This window comes from Bufo gargarizans, chromosome 10, assembly GCF_014858855.1.
Source record: "Bufo gargarizans isolate SCDJY-AF-19 chromosome 10, ASM1485885v1, whole genome shotgun sequence".
Lineage (NCBI taxonomy): Eukaryota > Metazoa > Chordata > Amphibia > Anura > Bufonidae > Bufo > Bufo gargarizans.
Window position 1 is genome coordinate 122150962 of NC_058089.1, and position 20942 is coordinate 122171903.

The following is a 20942-nucleotide window of genomic DNA, read 5'->3' on the forward strand; positions in this document are numbered from 1 at the left end:
ACCAAATCCCGGCACTAATGCTGAAAACAGGCTGGATCCCCACCGGGTCTCATTATGGTTAATAGGCTTTGGCGGGGAAAAGCAGTATCTGGAAATGCAGAATACCATGAACTCCAGCTCATTTTAGCGCTAGTGTGAAACTAGCCTTACCAGTTGGGTGTGTCCCTGCACAATCCGGCACCGTCCAACCAGAGCTGCCAGTGTCAGACCGTGTGCAGAGACATAACCCCAACTGGTAACACCTAGTTGCCAATTCAGTCATTGGTTTCTAGTAGAATGACAGAATGCCACAATATACAGTTATATGAAAAGATGCTCCAGAATTGTTATTGCATGGGGAATGCAAGTAATTATTAAAACTGACTTAACTTTTTAGGCTGCGTATCTCCCATTAGAATAAAAGGATTGGGCAAAAATATTCATTTCCCCCAATCCTTCTCTTCCCCGACAGATGAGTCGGGAGCTTCCCACAATGTGCATTGCTAGCTCTATCCACAGGCTATTATTTATCCTAGCTGGGATTTGCCAGCATATATTTCCTTTTAACTGTACATGATAGGACATCAGACTGCGCTTTCCTATACAGAAAAAAAGGTATATAGGTATAGGTGGCATACTTATTTTTTTACATTTTGAGCAATGGGCACCATGCCACTGTATCTCTACACATTGGGAAACATTCCAGTTTTCTATGAATAGTGTATGGCAGGGAATATGACAAAACTCTGACGAGATGTGACCAGAGCCTAAGATGTTGGTGCACAGCGATATCACATCCCCTCACAAACCCATTCGTGAGTAACATTCAACGAGGCTGTGATACTGTTACTGTAATCGGGACAGACGACAGAGAAAGTGGCCGCTGACGACTTTTGTCTCTGTGAAACCCCCGCTATGGCAATGGAGCAAAATTATTTACCTCAATCATCCATTTTTGTGAGCGGTATGGCGGTATTACACATTATGCACTGTCTTTTGGGATAGCATTATTGAGCCGCCTGATATGGCTATCATTGCTGTATATTAGATTTTTATTAGTAGTATTACCAATTTTTTTTAAAGAAATCTGGTGTTTAAAATGTAATTTAAAGGGCTGTATCTAATAGTTTCTCATTAAAAATATATGGCTGGTAAACCTATTTACTGATTATCAATATTTTTGTGGCACCTATATAGTCTTCATTTACATTGTCCCTCTCCACTGTGGAGTTTACAGTCAAACATACTGTCCAGTTCTAGTTTGGCATCTCATGCATGACCAGATTTCTTCTCATCTTGCCATGGAAGACTCTCTTGTAATGTACACAATTGATGTAATGGGGCATCATACAAATGCCCATATCTAAAATGGATCCTGTCCTGTTGGTACATTTCCCCTTAAAGGGGTTGTCTTTAACCAATGGATTCAGCTGAAATAAAGAACAGGTAAGTACTTACCTCTGAGATCACACGCAGTCTCTGCGGTTCTCCCGACCAAGCTTTATGTACCTGACTGCAGCAGTGATGTCATGTCGACCACTGCAGCCAATCACTAGCCTCATCAGGTGCATCGCTGAGGCCAGTGATCGGGTGCAGTGGTCACATGTGATATCACCACTCTAGCCGAGTAAATATAGAGCTGTCATGTTGACTACAAGTGACGGCTAAAACTGCTTCCTCCTGGAACTGGACAACCCCTTTAAATATTAGCACCCAAAATGAAATCCAAAGGCATAAGTAGTTTTGCCATCCAAAACCACAGAGAACGACAAATGCACAAATGAAATCTAGCTTGAAATCTAGGCTGTAATTATATGAAAACATAAAGGTACATATTGTATTATACAGTCAAAATAGTCTTCCCTCTTCAAATAAATTCAGTTTCAATTATACTGTAAAGGAGATTAAGGTGTAGAATTTTAAAGCAATCTGGGTTAAATTACAGAAATATCAAATCTAGGTGGGGGGTGGGGGGATTGAGAAACATGGTATATGTGAAGTGTTACACAGAGGTAATGGAATTCCAGCATCTGGCAAGGTGTGAAGCAAAAACTGATTAAATTGTCTCTGTTCTGTTTTCATGTTGGTCAAGACTAGTTCAGTTATGGCGTAGGCGGCAATGACTTCTGTAACATATATTAAACCTAAAAAAACATGGCTGATCAAATTTACAGCACACACGTATAAATGATTGCTTGCTTTAGTGTGAAAAATATACTGCATTAAAATTAAAGTTAAGAAATGTAAGGTGTTTGCTTTAGATAACCCAGGGAATTTTCAGATATTACGTAGGAGTCCAACATTTAGGAGTATTATCTATCTGTCAGGAAAAAAAAAATGGCTACCAAGAGCATCTCTCTCTGGAGGATCTGACATGCTAATTGATTTGAATGGGAAATGTGTAATGCTTCACTTCCCCAGTGGAGGCACTGCAGAGAAAATGAACACTAACTGCAAATACGGATTACGGCCGATTGCTGGAGGACATGACAGTCTTAAACAAAAAAGAGATTGTCCAAAAAAGGGGACACACCTTTTAATTAAAGTGCTCATATCACCATGCTATGATACTGTTTTTAATGACCTTGGTCTTTGTAATAGGCAATGAGAATTTTTTTTTTTTCTACTTTTAACCTGATAAATTATGACATGCCTTAGGTTGTATTTATACAGTAGTAATCTGATAATTCTGCATGCTTATAGATCATCTGATGACAAATTACTGGGTTTCCTTGACCATTGCAATTCCCTATTACAGATAATTAAATTCAGTTCTACAATGGTCTCCAAAAGCTATCCCTTAGCATATTTATATTCATTTACATTATGTGCAAAATACATGCATTATTAATAATAGGGGAGAAAATAAACAAGGGTAGGCTTGCAGTCCTTGTTTGACTTAATGGAAGTCATAATGTCCTTGGCAATCTCAATAAAACAGGGCTTAAAGGAATAAGAGCCTATCATTCAATGCCCAAGGGATCACAATAAAGACTGCCCATCATAACTGCATCCATGGTTGACAGTAAGGAACGTGCAGCCCTCCCGCCGGGGATATCTAACTGCATGGAATATCTACCAGGTTCTGACAGTCTTATGCAAATAGCCTAATACTGTGACCATTGGATAAGACTCGAGAATTTTCTATGACATGGAAGACTAATAATATAAGATGTAATGTAAGATTGTGAAATGATGAGATCTCAAGACACGGGTACACAAACAATCTCAAGAGACTCTAGCAGTAGTAGGTCGGGCCCTCAGCTGTCAGGGACCCTGAGGAGAGTTTAGAACCGCTTCTGTATACGCTTTTCCAGCCTACATAGCCTGCAATGAATCGCAGTGTTGCTGCCTCTATTGGACCTTGTGATCACATGATCGCCAGATGCCCCCCTGGTGTGGAAGAGATGCTGGGTCTTAGCAGAGCCAGATGAGCTCTTCCTTTGACTAATATCATGATGGAGGGGTGTTCTCACCTGTAACTTGGGCTACCATCGATGCTTTATTTTCAGTGGTAAAAGTAAAGTAAAAAATGTGAATATCCCTCCGAGGTCTTTTATGATCACGTTGGGGACATATCATCCCAAATTTTTATATATATATATATATATATATATATATAAACATGGGTAAAAAATATAAAATGTAAATAGAGACGCTCATGCAACCCAAACTGCTGCCAAAGCCTCCCTGTTCCCCTGAGACTATACTTACTAGACATCTTAAGAACTAAATATTGAAATTGTAATATTTTTTAACTATATGTTTTTATCTTGTTGTATCTGGGTTTACAGCAGCATTTCTATCTCATTGTACTGCTCTGTTATTGGAACACAACAACAAAAATAATGAAAGTGACGTTTCTGTCAAATGATGGAAATGACCAGTGCTTACCGACCCCACTGACTACACTGGGATATGCTGGGTTTCCCTTAGAATACCCAACAATTTACCAGGGAAAATAGAGCAGCACATTGTGCCATTGTGCGTGATATTCTTCATAGAATTTGCTACTCATGCCACTAAAGAGCCTCCAAAACATATACGAACATACGCTTACCCCTAATATAACGGAAAAAAATGAATATATTAATCAAGAGAGTGTATTAAATACAGACCTATGCATCATTAAAAAAAATCTAAAAATCATGTTGGTAGCCCAACTTATAAAAAAAGTTAGAACTGTTTAACCACCTTGAGCACAAAATGTAATTATCCAATCACAACTGAAAAAATCTGGAGGTTAAGGCCCCCTGCACACGATCAGGATTGCGTGCGGATTTTCCGCGCGGATTTGCGTGCGGAAAATCCGCACCGTAGGTCATGTACATTGTATTCTATGAGAATTTGAAATTCTCAATGCACACGATGCAGATTTTTTCCGCGCGGATTTTGACCTGCGGTGCGGATTTTAAAATCCGCGACATGTCAATTAATTTTTTTTTTCCTGACCGGATTTTCTTAATTCACTTAGTGAAATCCGCATGCAGAAAATCCGCACCGAATCCGCACCAAATCCGCACGCAAATCCGCATGCAAATCCGCACCAATTAATGCGGATTGACCGCACGGATTTGCCTGTGAACACCTGCGGATTTCAGTGCGGATTCTCCGCACATGAATCCTGAACGTGTGCATGTAGCCTAAGGAGTTAAACCAGTAGGTAATTTTAAAGGATAACTGTCTCTTTTTTATTTTATTTTTTTTGCTAGTTTATTAGAGCTAGGCATGTATACCTGAGTTAGTCTGTCAATGATTGCTAAAAGATCTGTAATTACCTTATGATAACAGCTTTCATTAATGTCCCCTGTCCCTCTCCACTGCTCCCTTAAAAGACCGTTGCTAGAGCTCATCTGTCTCCGGCTCGGAAGACAGAGGGGCGGTCCTTCACACTGCATGCCTGCCTTAGGCTTCAGAGTGAGGAGGCGTGTCTCTCAGTAATCCAATCTGATTGGCTGGCAGGAAGCTGCTGGCTACAGCAAGTTTGTATGTGACCTGAGGGAATGCAGTTTTGGCCTCAGAGAACTGGCAGAGGAGCCATCTTGAGAAGATCCTCAATGTAGGATTCAAAATAGCCGTAACTAAGGGGAAAACTCAACGAAAACAGTGGTAAGTGAAGAAACTAAAGATTGCTTTATGCATAATGCTGCTGCAGCAGTAACATATGCTAAAATTGATTTTATTGCTGAAAATATGACAGTTATACTTTAAAATTACAAATCTAATGTTTTACTATCTTCCTCCAAATACAGGATAGGATGGGAGGACGGCCACACCTCGTGCTCTCCCAGCACATTTGTACCTGGAGATACTGTATATTTTAAAGGGGTTTTCTTAGGATCAGCTCTGGGGGGGTCCAACTCTCCGCACCCCTGTTGGATCAGCTGTTTGAAGGAGCCAGTATAGCCTCCTTTAGGTTTATCAGTGAATGAGATGAATCTACAATACCCTGCACCACCGCTAGGTAAACGATGGCTGCAACACTCTTCAGCCCGTCAAGCAGCTGATCCGTGGAAGTGTCATGATACTGAACCTCATCAATCTGACATAGATAGCCTATCCTAAGGATGCGTCATAAATTGCTGACTCCAGAAAACCCCTTTAAGATGAACTTCAGTAACCCGAGAAAGGGGGAATATAGTTTTTTCTTTTATTTTGACATGTGGACATGTGACTGCTTATAAATGGCTCCAAGGGTATAGGATTAGGAACAGGTGCTATGGATTCTGGGATAATTTATCACGACGATAGGTAAATCCACTCTTGGAGAGCAGAGTCACCTATGCTTGAGAAGACGCCTGAAAACCTATATATCTGTTTTATGATTCAACAAATATACTTCCTCAGCTTTAATATGAAGCAGTAACTCTGAATTTCTGCAGCCAAAGACTTATGTTCTGCTAAAGGATACTGATATGGAACAAATTGCTGCTGTTGAAAATTCTCACAAGCAAGTAAAAAAAAGAAAAAAGAAAAAGAAAAAACTTGCTGAGAGTACTCAGATGATCTTTATGCAGTGATAACTGTAGAGAAGAGGTTATTATGTGAGGAAGAAATGAAGGCAAGACGAGTGAAGTGCCATTTGCTGCTTTGGGAAAACTCTGTGCTGGATCCCCAACAATCAATGGTTTATTTAGTTTCCGTTCAGTATCTCCTCAAATTTGAAGAGTGTTGTTAACTAAACAAGGTGATTTTATTTCCCGCCAAGGTCACCATAATTCTAGAGTATTGTTAGCTAAATAAAGCCGCAGCCCTGATGCCTCCACAAACAGGAGAAAGGAATTGGAAGCGTTATATGCAGTCACTAAACACCGTCTGGAAAACAATAATGTTTCACCTTGAGCTAGATTCGTCATGGAAAGAGAGGTCCTGAGATACAGGGATTTGTATAAGAAATATATTACAAACAAATATATAATAAAAAGTCAACATTGAATGAAAACATACAGGGAGGCATTTACTAATCTCTTTATGTCACTTTTGTGACATAAACACTGTTTTGTTGCATGTCATTTGTGCAGTGAAATTTGCGAACTTTACCCGCTCAGACCACTTATCCAAAGTGGCAATAAAAAGGGTCACGGCATGGATGGGGAAGCAAGGGATGGGGACCCAGCTCTTTTATCATTTTCTACAGTGGTTTTAGGCATGGAAAATGGCATAAATCTATGCCAGCAAGAGGTCTGGCGTAGAGTTAAAGGGGTTGTCCAACCACTATAATGCCCCTCAAAATGCCCGGGCACCTACTACTTACCCCGCTCCTGATGCCCACATGGCAGTCGCTGCATCTCCCCGTCGAGTGAATGAAAACATCCAGCTATGGGGGTGGTTTTGTCGAATCGCAGGCTACGACGGGAACGAACCTCCCTAGCATCTCCCGGTCACTGGATGTTTTGATCCGTGCGACAGGAAGATGCAACGATGGCCGTGTCGGCATCAGAGGTGACACTGTTGCCGGGGAGCGGGGTTCGTATGACCAGTATGAGGGGCCCGGGCATTAGGGGAGACATTATAGGGTTTGGATAACCCCTTTAAGTTTGTCATACAGCCCGCCAGATGAAGCAGCAGAGTTATGTAGAGGCCTGTGCAGAGAGACTTGAGAACATCATGCAAAAACATCAGTCTAAATGTACTCCACAGTTTTTTGGTGAGGTTGGCTAAAAACTATAACTAAATATTACTCGCACTCATGGTCATGGTCATAAATTCTGAAAGACTGATTTCTGAGAAAATTAGAGAGTTGGACCAGGGCTGTGAAGTTGATAAGCCAAGCTTCCCACAATGACTCCAACTTCTCTTTTTCTACACTCCGACTTTGACTCCAACAACCTATTACTAACTCTGACTCCGCAGCCCTGCAAGTTATGAATTATTTATTTTTATAAATTGGGGCCTGAGATTGATAGAATATAACATTTATTTAACTCATTAAAGGGCTTCTATCACCCCACTAAACATTTTTTTATTATTTTTTTGTTTACTTATAATCCGGGTCGTCCGGGTGTACTCGACGTCATCGGCGCAGGCGCATTGAGGATGGAGCAGCCAAGCGAGCGTCCACCTCTCAGTGCGCCTGCGCCGACTGAATACCGTTACGGCGCAGGCGCGAGATCTTGATAGCAGACAGGGCTAGCCAGAGGAAGATCCCGTTCGCTGGCCCTGTCAATCAACATGCGGAGGGGGCGTCTTTAGGCTAGGAGGATGCGGCAGCTACCAGCAAGTAGCCGCCCTACTTGCTGGTAGCAAGGTAATTTGCATATTTATTTTAAAAGTACGTTTTTAACAGAATCTACTGAACCGAAATGATTAATTAGATTATGTATGCATAAATCGCAGTATAGGGATTATAAGTAAACAAAAAAAAAATGTTTAGTGGGTGACAGAAGCCCTTTAAGGACCTAGGATGAGAATGCTCGTCCTAAATTGCCAGGACTTGGCACCTATGACAAGCATTCTCGACCTGCGGTCGAGAATGTAGCAGCGGAGGCCCGGCTGTTACTGACAAAGTGAATTCATAACTGAACTGGTCCTTAAAAAAGTGGGTTTTTGTTAATTAAAAATTTAGCTTCTAAAATTCTAGGCCTTATAATATACAAAAAAAAATAAAAAATTACATTTACAAAATGATGCAAACATAAAAGTGTACATATGGGAAATATAAAGTAATGACGATTTTATGAGATATCACTATTCGCCCTAAAACGCTTTTACTTATCCAAGCCATTCTGAGATTGTTTTCTCGTCACATATTGTACTTCATGACAGTGGTAATTTAAGTAAAAAAATATCATTTTTATTTATAAAAAAAATACAAAATTTACCCAAAATTTCAATTTCTGTACTTTTATAATAGATAGTAATACCTCCAAAAATAGTTAATACTTTACATTCCCCATATGTCTACTTCATGTTTGGATCATTTTTAAAATGACATTTAATTTTTTGGGGGTCGTTAGAAGGCTTAGAAGGTTAGAGGCAAATCTTACAATTTTGAAGAACTTTCCGAAACCCCAATTTTTTTTTAGTACCAGTTCAGTTATGAAATCACTTTCTGGGGCTTACATATTAGAAACCGCCCATAAATCCCCCCATTTTAGAAAACTACACCCCTCAAGCTATTCAAAACAGATTTGACAAAACTTTGCTAACCCTTTAGATGCTCCATGAGAATTAAATGAAAATGGGAATGAAATTTCAAAATTTCACTGTTTTTGCAGATTTTAAATTATAATCTTTTTTTTCTGCAACACATCAAGGGTTAATAGCCCAAAAAATATCAAAATCTATTACCCTGAATCTGGAGTTTACAGAAACACCTCATATGTGCTCAAAAACTGATGTATGGGCGCACAGCAGGCTTCAGAGTGGAAGGAGCACCATATGGCTTTTGGAGAGTGGATTTAGCTGGAATGGTAATTGGGAGCTATGTCGCATATAAAGACACTCTGAGGTACCCCTAGAGTGGAAACCCCAAAAAAGTGACCACATTACGGAAATTACAACCCTCAAGGAATATTTCAAGGTGTGTAGTGAGCACATTGACCAATTGGGTGATTCACAGAATTAGGAAACACTTGGTTGTGAAAATGAAAAATTACAACCCCCCCCCCCCCCCCAAAAAAAATTGTTTTTCACCCACATTTTTCAGGTTGACAAGGGATAACAGGTCAAATTGCCCCCAAATTTTGTTCCCCATTTCCCCCCAAATATGACAACACCCCATATGTGCTCAAAAACTGATGTATGAGCGCATAGCAGTCTTCAGAGTAAAAGGAGCACAATATGGAGAGCGGATTTAGCTGGAATGGTAATTGGAAGCTATGTCGCATGTGAAACACCCTGAGGAGGCCCTAAAGTGGAAACCCCCAAAAAGTGAATCCATTCCAGAAACTACACCCCTCAAGGAATATTTCAAGGTATGTAGTGAGCACTTTGACCAATCGGACGATTCACAGAATAAGGAAACGCTTGGCTGTGAAAATAAAAAATTATAATTTTTTCCAGAAAAAGTTGCTTTACACCCACATTTTTCACTTTCACAAGGGGTAACAGGACAAAATGCACCCCACATTTTGTTACCCATTTCCCCCTGAATATGCCAACACCCCATATCTGCTCAAAAAATGATGTATGGGCGCATGGAAGGGCTGTAGAGTCAAAAAAGCTAAATATGGATTTTGCTGACCTGAATTGGCAGACATGGATTTTAGGTGCCATGTAGCATTAAATATATTCCTGAGGTCCGAGGTCCCAGCAAATGAAAAATCCCAACAAGTGACCCCATTTCGGAAAGAGCACCCCTGTACGAACAGTTTAAGTGGTGGAAAGGGTACTTTTCAGCAAACCGCTGTCTCACAGAAGACAGAAATACCGGTGAAAGAATTTCAAAGCACACATTTGTAAAAATGAAAAATTACTAGCAGACCCCAATTTTTCACTTTCACAAGGGGTTAAAGGAGAAAATGCACCCTAGTATATGTTCCCCATTTTCTCCCCATTCAGGAAACACCCCATATGTGCTTGTAGCCTGCTGTATTGGTGCACAGCAGGTCTCTAGAGGCAAAGTGCAAAAACTGCTTTTTGCAGGGCTGAATAAACAGACATCGATTTTAGGTACCATGTCGCATTTAAAAAATTCCTAAGGTCCCCAGAAATAAAAATAAAAAAACAAGAAGTGACCACTTTTTGAAAAGTGCACCCCCGTACAGACATTTTAAGGGGTGTTAAAAAAAAATATGTAGTGGTTGTTGGAAAGTGGATATGCAAGCGAAGTGGAGTAATTCAGAGATATAAAGTGGAAATATTACAGGGGGCAAAAAGGATGAAATTAATACTCCATGGACGTGTGGTAGATTCTGAAACACTCCTGCATGCACAGGCCAGGTTTTTCAAGGCAGGTTTCACAGTGGTAAATGGTGTCTTTCCTTATCCCCCTTTTGGAACACACCATCTTTTTTGGGTCCTTCCCTTCCTTGCTGTCTGGGGGACTTGGGGAAAATGTTGCCCTGGTACAACACAGGCACCGAAACTTCCTAAAGTACTTCCCACTAACTCCTAGGATGGGGACATTCTGTGGGTGATATTCGGGAATCTCTCACTTCATAAAGGCGGAGTTTATGGGTATACCTGGAGCTACTCTCAAAAAGTTTGTATATTTTTATGCCCGTTTGCTAGGCAGGTACTGACGGAATCTAATCCTCCCTTTGAACAGTAATAGGGACTCATTTACACATACATTTTTATCAGGGATGTACACCTCAGCAAACTAGGTGCTGAAGTGGTCAATGACAGGCCTAACTTTGAACAGACAGTCAAATGTTGGGTCGTTTTGGGGTGGGCACTGTACATTGTCATTGTAGTGTAGAAATTTCCTTATTGAGTCAAATTGATTCCGGGTGCATGGTCTGACTGTAAATTGGAGTCTGGTAGAAAATGTCCGAACGCCCATATGCAGCACGAGTCCCCAAAATGTCATAATCTCTGCTGCACTTACTGGGGCCAACCTAGGGGTCTAGCATATGGCGAAGTAGGGTTCTGGGAAATAAATTGCTGGTCATATATATTTGTTTGGGTCGCCATCAAATTTATAAAATCTTCTGAGAAAAAGATTTTGAAAAAAATCTATTTCTGTGAAACCCGTGCAGTCAATTTGGATTCCAGAGTTTCCCACAAACTCTGGAATTTGGGGCTGATAATCATCAGGGGGTGGGGTCCATAAGGGTTCGCTCTGGGGGGCTGCCTCCTCTGCTACCCTGGGGTGCCTTCTAGAGGGTCCCTCATCAGCGGATGATGATAATGATGAGGGGGTAGAGGGATAGAGGAAAGTGGCATTCTCTTCTCCCTCACTGGCCGATTCAGTTTTGGAGGCAAGCATGGCGTATGCCTCTTCAGCTGAGTATACACGTTGGGATGGACGGGCCATTTTTATTTTTATTGGGGTGTGATCTGTGAAACATGTAAACCTTTATTTAGTAAGGGGTGTGTATGTAGTGTTTTCACACGTGAAGGGGCTTGTATAGATTTAAAATAAATGTAGAAGAAAAGTTGTAAAAAAAAAAGTATTTTCTGCCAAAAAAAAGTATTTTCTGCACAAAAAAGTCTTTTCTGCAAAAATAAAAAACAACTTGCAGTGCAAACTGAGCAGACACAAATCAGTAATGGACACTACTGATTGGTGCTCAGTGGTTGCAAAATACCTCAAAAATGTGCAGATGCTACGGAGTAAACTACTGATCGGTGCTCTGCAACATGCACGCACACAGATCGTACGTGCAAAAAACTGTAGTATAAAAATTCACTACAGTGAACACTGGCTAAAAATTGTACTTATATATATATCGAACTCTATATATATTTATATAAAGCCCCAACTACTTTTTAATTCTTAAAAAAAAAATACATTTAAATTTGCCCAAAAATCTGACAGGCAGGTACGCACTGAACAGCACTTGGCGGTCACAGTTCGCATGCAGAAAAAGTGGTGCAGAGCTGGAAAATGGTAAAAAAATAATTATAAAAACACCAAAAAAAAGTGCAGGGACCAAATGGCGTCCGTAAAAAAAAGGATGGGGGATGGGGGGGGGGGGCTAGGAGGGAGGGAGGGGGACGGGAAAGGACAGGGACGGAGGGTGGTTTAGTGATCTGGAACAGCTGCAAATGAAAAAAAAAATCTGTTCAGCTATTCCAGATGTTGTTCTTCTTTTCTTCTTCTTCCAGCCAATAGCAGCGCTGGCAGGAGACCCAAAAAACTGGTGTCCCCTGCCTCACCTCGGAGGTGACCGGTGCTGACTTGATCGGCCAATCGCAGAGCTTGAAGCTGCAAGGGGGGGTGCAGCACCATGCTGCCCTTACCCGGCATGGCTGCCTGTAAGGCAGAGCCCCGCGGACCTTGCGCCGTACATGTACGGCAATGGGTGTTAAGTCACATCCGGTTGCACCGTACATGTACGGCGCTGGGCATTAAGGGATTAATAATATGTAAAATTGTATATTTTTATTTTGCAGCTACAGTTAGAGCTAGTACATGACTACCAACTCAGATTCAAATGGGATCCAACTCTGACTCCACAACGCCATTCCCACAGCCTGAATCATGGTATGTTACAGCTCCTGTTTAAAAATGTTGGGTTATTAAAAGGGCTGGGGCTACAACAACTTGAGTGGCTCGGTGGTTAGCACTGGTGTCTTGCAGTGCTGGGGTCCTAGGTTTGAATTTGACCAAGGACAATATCCGCACTGAGTTTGTGTGGGGGTTCTCTGGTTTCCTCCCACACTCCAAAGACAGACTGATAGGGAAATTAGATTGTGAGACCCATTGGGGAGAGTAAGATAATGTCTGTAAAGTGCTGTGGAATATATCGCTATATGAATATACTGCTGTAGAATACCGCGCAACAATGATTTTGCTACTGAGAGAAAAACATGTGATTTATACTAAAATGAGCGCACTGATTCCAAATATGAACTCGGAATTTGCCTGATTTTAATCCCTTAAGGACCATGGAATTTTCCATTTTTGGATTTTAGTTTTTCACTCTCCGCCTTCCCATAGTCCTAACTTTTCCATATAGCCTTATGAGGGCTTATTTTTTGCGGGACAAGATGTACCTTCTAATGGCACCATTTACGGTTGCATAACATGTAGTAGGAAGCGGGGGAAAAATTCCAAATGGGGTAGAATTGGGGAAAAAATGCAATTCTGATAAAAGGTTTCTGCTTGAGGCTTCAACCTATTAGATCAATGTAACAAGTTCCCCGATCTCAGCCAGGGAACGCTGTTACCGGAGCGGAAATGCGCGACTTCCGCTTCTGGACTGCGCAAATGCCGTGGTCACATTATTTGACCACAGCATCTGAAAGGGAAAATGTATGCGATCAGCCTTATGGTTGATCGCATACATATGCTGTGGTTCTCTGCTATTTAAAATATCAGAAACCCAGCGGCTATGGCGCCCGCTGCACGTGCGAGCGGGCGCCACGTTTGGGAACCGGACTTCCCCCGTACATGTACTTAAAGGGTTAAGTTATACATGCAAAGCCTATTCAGTAATAATATTAATGCATTATATTGGAGATATTCCAATGGACATGTCCAGACCTGTTCGGACGCACTTAGGCTGATGTCAGCAGTAAGTATATAAGGCAAGCTGGACAGATTTTGATAAAGTGATCTGTTATAGTGCTATCAGTTTTGAAACTTAAGATGGATAAACACAAATGTGTCCAGACAATTTCTGCTACATATGTGGCAAATACACTACTTATGATCAGCGCAAGAATCTGACAAAGTGAGTGCGTCTTGCAGCTTGGGATGCATTTGTGCTAATAGTGCAGAACTTCCTTGTTACTTTTAACAGTACTGGGCCTTGCTCAAGTAAGGGTGGGTTCACACTAGCGTTAGGGATTCCGTTATGGCTTTCTGTTATAACATGGTTATAACGGAAAATAACGGCATGCCAAGACAGAATGCAAAACGTCTTTAAAAGGCATTCCGTTTGCTTTCGGTCCTAATAGAAGTCTATGCGAAAACATAATGGATCTGTCTGGGTCCCGTTATGCAACACGGAAAACAAAGTCCTGTCGATAGAACTTTGTTTTCCGTCTTGCATAACGGGACCCAAACGGATTAGTTTTGATTCCCATAGACTTCTATAAGGACAGAAATCAAACGGAATGCCTTTTAAAGGCTTTCGCTTTGCATTCTGTCATAATACAAGTCTACGGGCAGAAGAATGTATCCGTCCTTCTGTCTTATCGATTCCGTTATTTCCCATTATAACCATGTTATAATGAAAAGCTATAACGGAATCCCTAACGCTAGTGTGAACCCACTATCAGACTTTTAAACTGAAAAACTAGACTTTTTGAAATTTGGTTATTCCGTTACATTTTCATATTTCATATTTTCATATTTCAATTTTACTGCGCAAACTTTGATGTAGATCAGGTAATTGTTGGAGTAAAACTCGTTCTGTTCAAAATTATTCAATGCTTTCCAAGTGCTTAATTCATTTAGGCATACTTATGCATAGCAACATTTTGTGAAGTGTTACAACAATTCTGACTTCGGATTTGTAGTCAGCACACTCAATATAGTAAAGGACAAATGGTTGTTACCCAGTAGAAGACAAAAACATTTTTTTTTGTTGCGTGGTGAGTAAAATACTTTTTTTTTTCATGGAATTATCAGAATGGGTGAGTCCAGAAAGAAAAATGAAATATATAAAATTATTTCAAAACAATATATGCATTGGCAACAAGTGATATTACTTTAAGATATATGGTCAATGGAACTTAAGGCTAGAATTTTCCAAATATATTTGTTGCGTACCCTCCCAAGCGGTAAATAAAAAGTACTGTATTGTTACATTTAAAAAAAATAATGAAAAACTTAAGATGATGTGGTACATTTAGATCTGACGGTAAGTAACTCCAACACATTAAAGTAGATTTACTAACTATATTTAAAATGTAGGCAGCATAAACTTTGTCTAAAAATGCAGCAAATTTATCACAATGGCTAACGCTTTATAATAAATTTGGAGCATAGCTTGGCACTTTTGTCTAACTATACCAACAGTATACCAACTATTGGTCAAATTTACTTTGTGCCAAAATTGTGGCACAACTTAGGCACATACTATTGGTTCTCAAGCCATTCCCATTGTGTGTTAAGTCTTGTCCCCTTTTCAAACTGGAAAAAAACAGGCAAGCTAGGAGCTAGACTTATGCTACAGAACCGCAGCAAATCGTGCTGTATTTTACGACATTAGCAAATCTATCGCCCTGTCCCAACATTATTTTCTGGTACTGACTTTGCTACATACGTGCTCTACAAAAAAATGTCTATGAAAACCACTAGGCTGATACAGGGACACTTGACCCTGAAATCTAAATGGAAAGTTGTCACCACATACTGAGAATGATGTATCATCTGTAACACTGTACAAGTTCTCTAACCCCAACTCTTGGCAAAAAGTCCATCAATGTAAAAAAATAAGTTTGGTCATTTTGCTAAGAACATTCAACTGATTTAAATTGGAATTATTTTAGTAGTAGGTGTCATCTCATCATACCAATAGGATGGCATAGAAATGTCCGGTTCTAGTAAAATTCTCCCTGACCTCCCTCAATCCTATAAACCTTCCCCTTTCTCCCTCTCTGAGGATTCTTCTTGGTTCTCTTATCTTCTGCTTCTTATAGCAGAGTTAAGACTTGTTCATCTGCTTCATTGATTAATGCACCAATTCCTGTTCTTATGAGCCAATCTGACTCTATGTTATAAATATATTCTTGCCTTTGAGCCAAAATATTACATTTCCTGTTTTAAATGTATTCCGGCTTTTAAGCCAAAAAGCAATGTTTCGTTCTTTGGATTAAATGTATCTTGGTCTCCATTTTTTCTTATTCTGAAAATGATAAATAAAATTTAAAAAATCTCCATGATTTAGTGGTTGCCCTTTATTCAGGATTACAATAAGACCTAATAAAGAACCATTGGTATAGGCCATCTAGGTCAATCCACTATTCTGCAGCGTTGATCCAGAAGAAGGCAAAATCCATTCCCAATGCTAATTGCCCTTGACATAACATAGAACCATTGGTAATGGCCATCTATGTCAATCCATTATTCAGCAATGCTGATCTAGAATAAGGCAAAAAACAGTTCCCAAATACCACCGTCAATTACCCTTATGTTAGAAAGGAAGAAATCATTTCTGACTGCACATAGAGAACAATAAATCCCTGGATGAACCACCCATCTCAAGCCTTTTAAAACACCACATGGATCTATATTTGTTTTAGACCTTCTCTTTCTCTAAAAAGACATAACCTGGGTCTGAGTAAGAAAAAACAAGCACTCAGGCAGCAGAATGGACGTGTCACCATAATCATATCTTATATACTAGTAAATGAAAGTTCTACATTTTATTGACAGTCTACAACAACCGATGGCGTAAAAGATTGGGAAACGATGAAAAGGGTTAAGTGTAACACTGATCGAGCGTAGCTTCTTTCTTCATACCTCCGCAAAGGATGTAGCCATGCACTTACAGACGCCACATTAGAGAGGAAACCAGGCAACTGCTTGGAAAATTATGGAGGATGTAAAGAGCGAGAAAGGCGTGTCAAGACTGTCGGAACATTGGCAACCTGTCTTTTAATATCAAACTCGTTTGAAAGGGCTTTAATTTTATTATAATGGGTAAAAAAAGGTTTCTTTGCTAGATTAAACTTATGAAAGCCATTCATACATTGTTTATAAGGTACTCATCTCCCCTTCAAATACTTTTTGTTTTTGATTTTGTATACCAGAAAGTACTGAAAGAGTTGTCTGCTTGTATCAGAAGGAATGAAGAGAGAGATGTCCTTAACTGTCACTTTTAATAAGAGGAGTCAACATGCCTCTATTCAGGTTAAATATTGCCCTGTCACTTTTCAATGAAGTCAACAGATTTCTTAAAGAAAAGTCAAAAGAATCATGCATGCAAAGAATGAAAGAGAAGAAAAAAATTTGAGGGTCCTGTCAGACAGTGTCAAAGCCGTCTTTATTGTAGGGGAGTGGTAGTAGGACAGAAAGTTCTTTTGTAAAATGGGAATAAAAATACTACTCATAATAGCTGCTGCCATGATGAAAAAAAACCCACTCAAAACAAAGGGATTTTCTACCGTAATAATAACCTGCAAAATGTTATTGTGGTTGGAACAAAAAAAACGTCAAACGTCCCCCTTTCTCAAATAATAACCTTGTTGGTGCATGTTGTTGCTACTAAGTTATGCAAAATCTTCTGTCATGTTAAGCGTGGCTTCCAAGAACCAGTATAAGGTGTATGGAATTGACTTCATAATAAAGACTGATTAGATGGATGAATGGTGGCATTGGGTCCTACAAGACTAGTAAAACTAGGAAAAGACTACGGCCAAGGAATGGTAATTTGGACCATAACTGTTCATGAAGTATGTCTCACAGAGATCAGGGGTAGGGATGAGCGAATTGACTTTGGATGAAACGTCCGAAGTCGATTAGCATAAAACGTTGTGCCAATACTATACAGAGCAGGAGCTCCATACCATATTAGAATGTATTGGCTCTGATGAGCCAAAGTTATTGCTTTGCAAAGTCTCGCGAGACTTCGGGTAATTACTTCATAAATGAATTTGTTCTGTAAAAAACATTTCCCGAACTCAGGTTCGGTTCCAAGTAGCTTGGAACCAAACCCGAGTGCGGTATATAATCCCTACCCTGATCTCTGTGAGACATACTTCATGAACAGTTATGGTCCAAATTACCATTCTTTGGCCATAGCCTTTACCAACCTTTTCCTAGTTTTACCAGTCTTGTAGGACCCAACGCCACCATTCATCCATCTAATCAGTCTTTATGATAAAGTCAATTTCATACAAATTTTCTCTACAGCAGCCATTGAAATTATGAGCAAGTAAGTGCTTCTGCAACTTCTCTCTGCTCTTGTTAATAGGACACAGTAAAACAAAGTGGTGTCCACAGAGGACAATCCCTTTAAACTAAATTTCTGCCTTAAATTACAGTTTGGCTCTAAATAATTCTGTATCCCCGAAAGAGGTCTCATCAAGAAGATGCTTTTCAGATATACAGACGTGGACAAAATTGTTGGTACCCTTTGGTCAATGAAAGAAAAAGTCACAATGGTCACAGAAATAACTTTAATCTGACAAAAGTAATAATAAATTAAAATTCTATAAATGTTAACCAATGAAAGTCAGACATTGTTTTTCAACCATGCTTCAACAGAATTATGTAAAAAAATAAACTCATGAAACAGGCATGGACAAAAATGATGGTACCCCTAGAAAACACAGAACATAATGTGACCAAAGGGACATGTTAATTCAAGGTGTGTCCACTAATTAGCATCACAGGTGTCTACAACCTTGTAATCAGCCATTGGGCCTATATATATGGCTCCAGGTAATCACTGTGTTGTTTGGTGATATGGTGTGTACCACACTCGACATGGACCAGAGGAAGCAAAGGAAAGAGCTGTCTCAAGAGATCAGAAAGAAAATTATAGACAAGCATGTTAAAGGTAAAGGCTATAAGACCATCTCCAAGCAACTAGATGTTCCTGTGAGTACAGTTGCACATATTATTCATAAGTTTAAGATCCATGGGACTGTAGCCAACCTCCCTGGACGTGGCCGCAGGAGGAAAATTGATGACAAATCTAAGAGACGGATAATCCGAATGGTAACAAAAGAGCCTAGAAAGACTTCTAAAGAGATTCAAGGTGAACTTCATGCTCAAGGAACATCAGTGTCAGATCGCACCATCCGTCGTTGTTTGAGCCAAAGTGGACTACATGGGAGACGACCAAGGAGGACACCATTGTTGAAAACGAATCATAAAAAAGCAAGACTGGAATATGCCAAACTACATGTTGACAAGCCACAAAGCTTCTGGGAGAATGTCCTGTGGACAGATGAGACAAAAATCGAAGTTTTTGCCAAGGCACATCAGCTGTATGTTCACAGACGAAAAAATGAAGCATATCAAGAAAAGAACACTGTCCCTACTGTGAAACATGGAGGAGGCTCTGTTATGTTCTGGGGCTGCTTTGCTGCGTCTGGCACAGGGTGTCTTGAATCTGTGCAGGGTACAATGAAATCTCAAGACTATCAAGGAATTCTAGAGAGAAATGTACTAGCCAGTGTCAGAAAGCTTGGTCTCAGTCGCAGGTCATGGGTCTTGCAACAGGACAATGACCCAAAACACACCGCTAAAAACACCCAAGAATGGCTAAGAGGAAAAAATTGGACTATTCTAAAGTGGCCTTCTATGAGCCCTGACCTCAATCCTATTGAGCATCTTTGGAAGGAGCTGAAACATGCAGTCTGGAAAAGGCACCCTTCAAACCGGACACAACTGGAGCAGTTTGCTCATGAGGAGTGGGCCAAAATACCTGCTGAGAGGTGCAGATGTCTCATTGACAGTTACAGGAAGCGTTTGATTGCAGTGATTGCCTCAAAAGGTTGCGCAACAAAATATTAAGTTAGGGGTACCATCATTTTTGTCCATGCCTGTTTCATGAGTTTATTTTTTTACATAATTCTGTTGAAGCATGGTTGAAAAACAATGTCTGACTTTCATTGGTTAACATTTATAGAATTTTAATTTATTATTACTTTTGTCAGATTAAAGTTATTTCTGTGACCATTGTGACTTTTTCTTTCATTGACCAAAGGGTACCAACAATTTTGTCCACGTCTGTAATAATACAAAAACAAAAACACTACAAAATTTGTGTCAATAGATGCTCCTGATCCAGAAGGAAAGGAGAAGTAAACCTATGTATTTTAAATGTCCAATACAGAAGAATCCAGGGGAAGATGAGATTTCCCACTGTGTGCTATTACTTGCTGACCAGCCAGACTGTATCTCAGAGCCTTATCTCATCTGTGAAGAAAGGAAAGGTCTGGGATGGTGCTTTACCGAAAAGTTCTTTGTAAAAACTTCCTTCTTGCTATATACAATGGATTCAATAATTATTATTATTTTTTTGCATGGTCCAGGAAAGTGGACTCCCAACAGAACGATACCTTTAAAAAATTCTTCCTGCCCTAAGTTCATGTGTCAAAATAACAAACAAAAGAACAGAAAGTATGCTGAAGATGACATACATACATACATAAAGGAATATGAGCATACAATAATAATGGATAAAGCCAATATGATTTTAAAAAGCATTATGTATGGGGACAAAACTGTTCCAAAACAGTAAGAACATAACAGATTATAAGAGTAATATGGGTAAAATATTATCAATAATGGCTCAGCTCCCGTGGTCGTAGAAGAAAATTGGGTAGGGAGGGGATGGGAAGATTGCTTGTTATACAGGGTTATAAAGACAGAAAGTACAGTAAGTTAAGAGAATTGGCACAGGTCATCCATGGGCACCGTTAATGGGATAATTTAGGGTAGCATTAAGGGGGTAATTTTTCAAACTGGTGTAAAGTAGAACTGGCACAGTTGCTCATAGCCACTAATCAGATTCCTCCTTTCATTTTCCAAGGGAGCTGTCTAAACAGAAAGGCGGAATTTGACTGGTTCTATGGTTTTTCGTATAACGAGATTCTGTTGACCCTGTGGATAATAGTCAAGATAGAGAGTGAAGGGGACCTCCACCTGGAGGTAATATGTCTTCTCGTAGACATGTGGATATATTGTAGAAGCTTGTAGGCCGTATTATTATATGATGGGGGTTTAAGCCCAAGCAAGTATACAAGTTCCGAAAAGGGAAGATCTCTCTTAAATACCTCAAATAATCCTCTCCGGATATTGGTCCTTAATCATCTAACTATGGGACAGGTCCACTATATATGTAAAGTATTACCAACTTCCTGGCAACCGCTAAAACATAAAGGAGAAACCATCAGATAAATTAGGAGCAGTCTAGAAGGCACCATATATACTCTATGAAGTATCT